Source organism: Dendrobium catenatum, unplaced genomic scaffold, assembly GCF_001605985.2.
Source record: "Dendrobium catenatum unplaced genomic scaffold, ASM160598v2 fragScaff_scaffold_841, whole genome shotgun sequence".
In the NCBI taxonomy this organism is placed as follows: Eukaryota; Viridiplantae; Streptophyta; class Magnoliopsida; order Asparagales; family Orchidaceae; genus Dendrobium; species Dendrobium catenatum.
The window spans coordinates 378,863-386,863 of record NW_021319303.1 but is presented as its reverse complement, the minus strand read 5'-3'; the positions used below and the strand labels follow the sequence as shown (position 1 = coordinate 386,863).

The window sequence follows — 8,001 nt, the reverse complement described above, 5'->3', positions numbered from 1 at the left end:
CCGCCTCAACACAATTTCGGTGAAAAGTGCCTCAAGGCTTACGCCTCGAGCTTTTTTATGAGATGTGCGCCTCAATTTTGCTGAGGCATGCCTCACTTGGCTAGCTTGAGACATATATCTCACCCTAATTATATAGTTTTTAATTAAAACTTACCTAAATCCTAAGCTAAGCCTCGAACAAATCATGCCTTAATGCACTCCCAAGCTGCAAAAGCTTCCTCTTAATTGCCTCGACCTCCAACCCGCCGTCTCCACCTTAGCCACCGCTGTCGTACCCGTTGCCAGAGATCACTTTGAAGCCGTGCAACATCACCACCTCTAAAAAATTTGAAGTATTACTCTCATCTTTATATTGATGACAAATATTTATGAAAGATGAAGATGACTGAAATAAATAAAAATAAGTAGGTTGAGAGGCATTGGACCCCACAGAATGAGGCATGGGAGAGATCAATTTGTTATGTTGACAATTCAAATAAATACCCCCTCAGGATGACAATGCAGATGATTTATGAGTTGTTGCCAATTATTTTAACTTTCTTCAGGAATTAATTATGAATGAGTAGGGATCTGGGAAAGATGGAATTTGGAATTGAACTTGATGTTATATGATATTTTTTATGCAATAACTATATTTTATGATGTTTTTCTCTTGTAATATTTAGATTTCAATTCTATTTTATATAATTTATCAATTGTCACTTAACATGATGTGTAATTTTTATTTCATATATATGTTAATTTATTATTTCATAGTTTAATAGAAAATTAATATGTCATCCTTTAACATATATTTTAGTATTATATAAAAAATCATTTTTAACTTTTATTTTCACTTTATATAATTTTTTAATTTTGAGACTTGCACCTCAAAACACCATGAGACTTATGCTTAGCCTCGCGAACAAAAAAAAGCCGCAATATATAATTGCACAAATTTAAACCTTGCATGTTCGTTTTGATATTAAGCATACAAAATTAGAGGTTATTCAGTCCCATAAAGGGTCAAATGATATTTGGACGTTTATGCTAAAAACATTCAGTTTAAGGAGAAAAGCTTATTTCACTACACAATATTTGCCCGATTTATAGAAAAATACAAGATACCTTAATAGGGAAACAAATTACTACAAAATTAGGCATTATTGCCCTCATATATTCCTTCCTAAATCAATTATCTAACTATGGAAAGAAATTAACGTGAATAAGGCGGGATTCCCATGGATCCTGATTTTGAGGCTGTTGGGATCTCTTCTACAGTAAGTGGCTGAGATTTAACACTCCCCGTCAAACTGGGGAATATAGGTCTCCAGCTTGGCAATCATTCTGTGAAAGGCAGAGTTATCTAATTATTTGGTAAGGATATCAGCAAGTTGATCTTTTGATGATACATGGTTGATACATACAAGACCACTGTCTAATTTTTCTTTTATGAAATATTTGTCTACTTCTATGTATTTGGTCCTGTCATGTTGGACTGGATTGTGAGCTATACTGATTGTTGATTTGTTGTCACAATATAGTTTCATTGGTTTATCCCATTTGATCTTTAGATCTTCTAGAATCATCTTGATCCATAGCATCTCACATTTTCCCAAGGCCATAGCGCTATATTTTTCTTCCGCACTAGATCTTGCCACCACATTTTCATTCTTGCTTCTCCATGTAATTAGATTTCCTCCAAGAAATGTATAGTACCTAGAAGTGGAACTTCTGTTAACTGGTGATCCTGCATAGTCAGCATCAGTGTATGCTTCTAGAGTTACTTCGTGGTCTCTTTTAAAGAGGATCCCTTTCTCTGGGTTTCCCTTAAGGTAGTGCAATATTCTGCCTACTGCTTGCATATGTGTATATTTTGAAGCTTGTATAAACTGACTAACCATATTTATAGAAAAATGCTATAACTGGTATGGTGTGGGAAAGGTAAATTAATTTCCCCATAAATCTCTGGTAAGCACCTTTATCTACATATCGATCTTCTTTCGTTTCCCCTAATTTGAGATTTGGTTCTAATGGTGTTAGTATTGGATTACATGCTAGTTTTTCTTTTCTCTTTCAGAAGATCTTTAATATATTTTTGTTGTGAAATGAAATTTCTTTAATGAAGTGAGTTATTTCAATTCCAAGAAAGTATTTTAGTATACCAAGTTCTTTGATATAGGATTCCTTTATAAGATTTTTCCTTAGACTTACTTTCTCCTTTTTATTGTTCCCCAGTCAAGCTAATATCATCCACATAGACTAGTAGTATTGTGACTTCCCCTGAGTCTGATTGTTTAAATAATAGTGTATGGTCCCCTTGACTCTGTTGATACCCATTAAGAAGCATGAATTTCAAGAATCTTCCAAACCATGCACTTAGTAAATTATTTGAGCCCATATAGATCCTTTTTTAACATGCACACCCTGTTACCTCCAGATTCCTTAAATCCTAGTGATATTTTCATAAATATTTCTTCTTTCATATCCCCATATAGGAATGCATTTTTTACATCCAATTGCTCCAGATGCCAGTTGTACTTAGCTACTAGGGAGAGTAGGATTCTGATAGTGTTCATCTTGGCTACGAGTGCAAAGGTTTCCTGATAATCAATGTCATATGTCTGAGTATACCCTTTTGCCACTGGTCTCGCCTTGTATCTTTCGAGTGTACCATCAGCTTTATACTTTACAAAGAACACCCACTCTCAACCGATTGATTTTTTCCCTGTCAATAGGTTAACAATCTCCCATGTATTATTTTTCTCTAGGGCCCACATTTCATCTTTTATGGTATTTTTCTAATTTTTATAAGATAAGGCCTCAGAAATATCATTAGGAATGTAAATATCTTCTAAAGTAGGCAGGAAGTTTTTGTGGGAGGATGAAAAGCTATTGAAGGATATAGAGTTGGTTATAGGGTATAAGGGCGATGATAAACTTACCTTCATTTCAAGAGGTGGTTCAGATTCTTGGATCAGCTTCAGATTATAGTATGAACTTGTATGACTAGAATATACCTTCCCAAATCTAATGACAGGTTTGTCTTGAGTTTCCCTCTTCTGGGTTTTAGGATGATTGGTTTTAGGTGGAAGGCCAAGAGGGGCAAGCGTACTTTCCTCATCTTCTTCAGTTCCAATCTCCCCCTAAAGATGAGGTTTGAAAAAATAGGAATTTTGTTCAAAAGTGAAATTAATGGATATAATGGTTTTCTTTGTAGGTGGTTGATAATATTTATAACCTTTTTGAGTGACTGAATATCCAATAAAGATACATTTGAGTGCCTTTGGATCTAATTTTCCTCTGTTATGATTGTGGATGTGAACATATGCAGAGCACCCAAAGATTATGGGTGTAAGGTTATTATGGGTTCAAAACTCGAGGTAAAAGGAGGGCAGAATATCCATTGGAGCTTTTATTCCCAAGGTTTTTGAAGGTAGTCGGTTTATAAGATAAGTGACAATCAGGAGGGCTCCTCCCCTTATTTAAGGTAGTACAGTCCGCCGACACCTTCTTATATTTGTTCAGCTCTTTCAGGTAGTACAGTCAAACTTTCTCCTTAGCAAATCCAATCTTCTTCCCCGATTCCTGATCCTAAAATAAGCAATAGGTCATGGAGAACACTTTAGAGTAAGAGAATGAGATAAGGGTATGTCTCCTTGGCCTTCTATTGTGGTATGAGAATCATCAGCAGTGATGACTTTCTTATCACTTAGGCAAGGATTATAGTTGGTGAAGTAGGTAGTTAAGTTTGTCATGTGATTTATGACTCTTGAGTCAATATTCCATAATCCTTTCAAATGATTTCTAGAGGCGTTTAATCCAATAGATATGGGAAACTTACCTGAAAGTGCAAGAGAGGAAGATGCTTATGGTTTGTCAAGGGATACCAGGAGTAGTTTTAGTTCCTCAATATCTTCTTTATTAAGGTCTTTGAAGCTGGTCGGTGTTTCTGGGTTAGGCTAACTCTTGTAGTGTTGGCATATGATGTGTCCCTTTTTCACTTCTTTGATTTTATTCCTTACTGGGGGGTTTTACATGTATTTTCTAGCACATCTCCTTTGTGTGTCTTGACTTCTTGCAATAACTGCACCAAAGTGAGTCTCTGTCTTTAACTTTAGGAGTCTTTACCTTTTTTCCTTTCATGGTGCTTCTCTGTTCATCACCATTGCTGAACTTTCAACCACCTTTGGCTGCAACATCACTCCTCGTCGGCTTTCTTCAGCACAAATGAGAGAAAAGGTTTTATTTAATGATCGTGTATGCTCTTTGCCAAGGATCTGGACTCATACTTGATCAAATTATATATTTAATCCAGCAAGAAAAACATAAAATCAATCTTTTTCAATAAAGTTCTTTAAGATAGCAGCATCTTCTTGACATCTAATCTCGATACATCTGTAGTGATCGAGTTCTTGTCATAGGTTTTGTAGAAATGTGGCATACTCTATCACGGTCTTACTTCCTTGTTTTGTGCTTCCTACTTTGATCTGGATTTCAAATATTTGAGCAACATCCCGAGCTTTTGAAAAAGTTTGTTTGGCGGCATCTCATATGTCCTTTGTAGTGGAAATGAACATAAATGTATTATTAATTTCTGGAGTCATGGAATTCCACAACCATGACATAATCATAGATTTTCCTTCATCCCATACCCAAAAATTAGGATCTCCTTCTTTTGGTCCTCCTCCGAGGACGTGATGTAATTTCCCTTTTCCTTTTAAGTAGGTCTTCACAAATTGAGAACGCTTTAGATATTTCTTCCTATTTAGGCAATAGGAATGTTGCATGCTTTGGAGGTCACCTCATCATTGGTGCACCATAGGATCCTCAAATTGGTCAATACTTTGGGAAGAATTAATTCCTAACATTATGGTGTCAATTGATAGTAATGATGACTATCTTTGGGTAGCAATGAAGGCTTCCTGAAAAAAAAATATCCCTCTTATTTTTAATTATGACAATAAAGGCCTATAAATAAGAATTTTTTTCCTTTCTTTTTTTGTACTTTACTTCTCGAATTAATCAAACCGAGCCGAGTCTTAAAGACTCAGATCGAGTAGCTGGGCACGCAAAAAGGCTTCGTCTCCCAAACGTTTGTCCGGTTCCGCCCGCTCAATTCGCTTCGGCCTCGGCTTCAGCTTTAGCTTCATCTCTCACACGTTCGCCCCCGACCTTCGGCTTCGTCTACCACACGTCTTCTGCTCTTGCGGTTGGTTCTTCCAAACAGGAGCAATGTGTGTCTTCCGGTCAATTAGAATCTTATGCATGCCGACATCAAGTAAGGAAGCCGCGACTGGAGAAGGTGTCGGCGGCGTCTGGTAGCTCCGATCTCTTCTTCTTCTTCTTTTTTCTGCTCCGAAGATCGACAATCTACAATCATTCTTCCACGGCAATGAAGGTTATAGGCTCTAATACCATATTGAAAACAGTAAGTTTAAGAGAGAGAAAAGCTTATTTCATTACACAAGTTCTGCCCTATTTATAGAACTATACAAGATACCTTAATAGAGAAACAAATAACTACAAAATCAGGCATTATTTCCCTCACATATTCCTTCCTAAATCAGTTAACTAACTATGGAAAGACATTAACTTGAATAAGGCATGATACAGGCGGGATTCCCACGGATCCTGATTTGAGGCCGTGGGATCTCTTCTAGAGTGACTGAGATTTAACAGTTTCTAATAATGCTTCCAAGAGCTTGATTTAAGCTCATTTGAACTAGGATTAAAATATTTTATGTATCGTTAGATTGTTATCATCAAGATGCCCGTTTCAACTATATGTTTGTTGAAAAATGAAGTCCAGACAATCTCAAAGTTACTTTACTATTTTCTGAAAATTATGTGAATATCCGTGCCCCATCACATGAATTTTCGGTGATATATCAGCCCTAAACCTCAAAAATAGTTTACTACTTCAATAAATTCCAGGAATACGTTTCCCAATTCCCACAACATTTCTTGCAAACAAAATTTCAGCTCACGCAAAGAAAGAGAGAGAGAGAGATAATCTACCATCAAACTTCGAGTAAAACAAGCCTTGATATCAAACATTTTTACAAACCAAGTAACCAGAATCAGCATTTAATAAAACAAATGTCTAAACACAAATTCAGATGGACAGATCTGATAAGAGGCAATAGGCATCAACCATACTAAATCCAACAGACACGCAAACACAAATCCTTCACAAATAAAGGATCAATAACCAAGTTCTCAACCTTAACATCACACAACCATTAAAGCCCAAAAATTGTACAATCCAGATGGATCAATTAGAACTGAAACAGGCAAGGAGAGACGAAAACATACCATTGAATCCACTTTTGCCAGCCAACCCAAGAAGTGAGATCAAATCCCGAAAATCTTCTCGACGCTTTCTCTCTAGCTGTAGACTCGATTTCATTCTAATAACAGAAGAATCCAAGCAAGAAAATAGTACTGAAGTCAAACGAAAGCGGAGCCTCCCTTATGTCGCTTGAATTGAGAAACCCAAGTCAGTAATCCTCAGCTCGCCATGCTTTCACTTGCATGCCATTTCTTCGTTGGAACAGATGAGGTGGATGAGGAATATTTCGGCCATTTCAAGCTTTAATCCATCGAGCGTCGACTGGCGGGGAGGACGGAGAAGGGCGGAGACAGTAAGACAAAGGAAAGGGAGCAAAGTTCAACGAATCTGAGCTAAAACGTCCCGATGGAATGAACGAAAAGGTGCAATTTGCAGTCCCAACTTACCTCGCCAACATGTAATTTTATATTGATCGATCAACCCCAAAATGATGGTGCATTGCAATTTCGGCCTAAATTATGGAGAATTTGTAAATTATTTTTATGTTATTGATCGCACATGATGAAGCCAAATTTTCCGCTCAAAAATTATACGACTCATGAATTGAGCTAACAAGTTCAAAAATTATTTAAAATATAAAAAAAAAGTTTGAAATTTAAAAATTTAAGTTGAAAAGATGGTCTGGTTGTAGTAAATTTAATGACACAATTATTATGTGCGGACACCGAATGCAGTTCATCGTTCAGAGGCTAACCAGAATATGCCACGTCAGCGGTGCCGAGTCGGGTACCGAGCAGGGGGTGACGTGGTGCATTATGATTGGTCTCCGAACAGCATTCGGCGTCCGCACAGAATAATTTCACCTAAATTTTTGAGAGTAACAGACAATTGACTCACTAATGTAATATCATCTCGTCATGAGTATGAGTGCCATAAAAAAGCTTTTCATTTGGGAGGAGCTCACGTTTTACTCGTTATGAAGCTCATGTTCGACTCGATCATTCGGCAACGAGTTGCGCTTGAACAGACATTTAAACTTATTATCTTGATGCATCGAATGCAAATAAGGCTATGATCAATTGTGTTTGACTTGATCATGGCTATGTTATGATGACCTGATTATTCAAAATCATTCAAAAAAAACATATATTAGGTATAAGCTCTTATAAAAAAATGTATCCCCGATTTTTTCCATTTTTGTCATATACATAAACTTCTATCAATGCTGAAGTCTTAAATTTGTAAACCTCCTATCATGAATACTACATTATGTGATAAATTGGTGTCATCTATTGGAATACATTCATGTCTTAGTTGATTAGTGGATCTGGCATTTATTGATCTTTAGGCACTAGAACTTTAACACCCCCAATTTGGACATCCATTACAATTTGATCTATTTAATGTTCACCCTTTTGTAAGGAATGGTGCCTTGCCTTGATAAAATTACTTTAAGATTGGGATAAGAGTGGGTGACCCTAACTATAACCTCAAAAAGATGTTCTCAACAAAGTGTGGGCATGATTGTAATTTAGTGGTACCTTTTCATTGTTATAAATAGATGCAAAATAAATTGTTCAACATATTGAGATAAAAATATATATAAGAACCCTTTGATCCTCAATAGAGTCAACCCCATTTGTCTTCCCATGTGCATGAAGTCATAAATGCCAAGTTCATGAGAAAAGAATGATTGTATAACCTATCCACTCTATTACCAACCTCTA

The 8,001-nt window shown here is 36.4% G+C and overlaps 1 protein-coding gene across 2 annotated transcripts in view; it reads right to left on the bottom strand.

The window, feature by feature from the left end:
• Window positions 1-6,725, bottom strand: part of LOC110111359 (ethylene receptor 2) — a 23,859-nt gene extending 17,134 nt beyond the window's left edge. For both annotated transcript variants that reach the window (XM_020843189.2, XM_020843190.2), the window contains exon 1: window positions 6,298-6,725. The gene's annotated coding sequence lies outside the window, so the exon portion shown is untranslated. The remainder of the gene's footprint in view (window positions 1-6,297) is intronic.
• Window positions 6,726-8,001: the final 1,276 nt, after the last annotated feature.